This window comes from Pygoscelis adeliae, unplaced genomic scaffold (genome assembly GCF_000699105.1).
Source record: "Pygoscelis adeliae isolate BGI_AS28 unplaced genomic scaffold, ASM69910v1 Scaffold196, whole genome shotgun sequence".
Classification (NCBI taxonomy): Eukaryota; Metazoa; Chordata; class Aves; order Sphenisciformes; family Spheniscidae; genus Pygoscelis; species Pygoscelis adeliae.
In genome coordinates, this window is record NW_008824936.1 from 139,423 (window position 1) to 141,958 (window position 2,536).

Below are 2,536 nucleotides of genomic sequence, written 5' to 3' on the forward strand. Positions count from 1 at the left end.
CTGATCCCAACTGACCAAAGGGATATTCCATACTGTATGACATCATGCTCAACATATAAAGCTGGGGGAAGAAGAAGGAAGAGGGGGATGTACGGAGTGATGGCGTTTGTCTTCCCAAGTAACTGTTACGCGTGATGGAGCCCTGCTTTCCTGGAGATGGCTGAACACCTGCCTGCCGATGGGAAGGAGTGAATGAATTCCTTGTTTTGCTTTGCTTGCATGCGTGGCTTTTGCTTTACCTAGTAAACTGTCTTTATCTCAATCCATGAGCTTTCTCACCTTTACTCTTCTGATTCTCTCCCCCATCCCACTGGAGGGGGAGTGAGTGAGCAGCTGTGTGGGGCTCAGTTGCTGGCTGTGGTTAAACCACAACAAGTTACATGAGCATCATATCATGGAATGAATGCTCTAGCAAGAACTTTGATAGCTCTGTAGTCAGGGGTCTGTGACCAGGCTGAGCTTGGCAGGGTTTATTAGCACGAATGTGACCCTATGCTTATTTAGTGATACTGCTCTTAAGACCTATGCTAGATTATTTTCTCTGTGATATAAAGCTGTCCTGCACTACTTTGTGCACAGACCTTGTGCTTGGTTATCCTTTTGTGTTGCACAGCATTTTCTATTATAAAAGAGTCCCTTAGAATCTAAACCGCCTTTGAAGGCAGTGGGCAAAAACTCATAAATTGGTCTACTGTTGTTTTCTGGCTATTTATTCTCCCAATGAAAAGAAGAAGATTTTCACCTCTTTCAGACAAGATAGCTTTTTCTTAGTACGGTACCAGCCTTTCTCAGAAACTTCTGTAGCGACCAAGAGAGAAACAACAGTTTCACAAAAGGATATCTTTTCTTATTTCCTGCTGCACATAGGCTATTTTTTCTCTCCAGACTGTCAATTTGACTGATGTACTGAAAATTGCAACTATTTTGTATTTCCCAGCTCCCTGGGATTTCCACTTGCATTTTTTTAATGAAACCTAGAAAGAAATGGAATCCTGAAATGGAATATCAAGTAATAGGTGCTGAAAACAATTCAGAAAGGTCATTCTGTCTAATTTTAAGGTCATCTTCAACCACTTTTTCCAGCAGGATGTCATCCTTTTAGTATTTATACCAGTTACAGGTATAAATCTCTTCTGTCTTTATTTTCTGAAAGATAAAAATAACCTCTCCTCAATTTTGTGGAAGAGATTTTTTTCTTGTTTTCTTATCTTACTTTTTTCTCTAATCCCCCCCAAATCAGGAGCCCACATCAAGTACTAAGTTTTAGAGGTAAATAATTTTATATTAGGTTAAGTTTCAAAAAAAATTATTCTGTAATCAGCAATTTTACATCTATATTTTCAGAGTATATCTTCAGGTGACAGAAAAATACTTCTATCCATCCTCTCATGTTTTAAAAGCATGTCATTAGTGAGGGAAAATATGTTTAGGAAAAGTCATGGAGAAAGGTAAGAACATGCCTGTGACAGTTGGGTCATATTCTGATTACTTCATTCGTTAGCCCTGCCTGCTCTGTCTGCTGAATAGATAAAGTCCTTTTATTGCCCCACTGTTTGCTACATAGATATGAATTTATGAGGACCTTGCGAAGTCTTCAACTTTGAACCATTGGAAACATAATTGGAAGACAAGGGAATGTCTTTCTTTTCACTACTACAAAAAGTTGTGAAAGGCAAGCATTTCTCTGTTCAAATGTAGGCTCAGCTTTGAGATCTCACAGTGAATTTACTGTCATTTCCAAAGGATGCAGCAGTGAATCTGGCTCATTTGGCCTTTTTAGCTGACTTAAAAGGTCAGGCTGCCTGGTTATGATAGACAGCATGACCACAATGGTCTGAGTGATCAAGCAAGGAGATGTCAGATCTACCTCACTATGCTGAAAAGCAATTATCCAATGAAACATTAAACTCCAGATAACAATTTTTGTCTTCCATTTAACAGGTATTTTTTAAAAGCTGGCAGACATCTGAGCAGTTTTTTTTCCCATCACTAATGGTCTATCCTATCCTTGCCATCAGGTCAATCTTTGATTAGTAGGGAATTCTTCAGACACATTTATTTACAATTATACAGAAACATTAATGCAAAATCTCTCTTGTTCCAGGAGCACATAGAATCCACGCATACTGACAGATATCTTTCCAGTTCTGGGGTGTTCTGGTTTTGGCAGGGATAGTTAATTTTCTTCCTAGTAGCTGGTACAGTGCTGTGTTTTGGATTTAGTATGAGAATAATGTTGATAACACACCAATGCTTTAGTTGTTGCTAAATTGTGCTTACACTAGTCAGGGACTTTTCAGCTTCCCGTGCTCTACTAACTGAGAAGGCTGGAAGTGCACAAGGAGCTGGGAGGGGGCACAGCCAGGACAGCTGACCCAATCTGGCCAAAGGGATATTCCATACCATGTGACATCATGCTCAGTATATAAACTGGGGAAAGCTGGCCGGGGGGGCCGCTGCTCGGGGACTGGCTGGGCATCGACTGGCGGGTGGTGAGCAATTGCATTGTGCATCACTTGCTTTGTATATTCTTCTT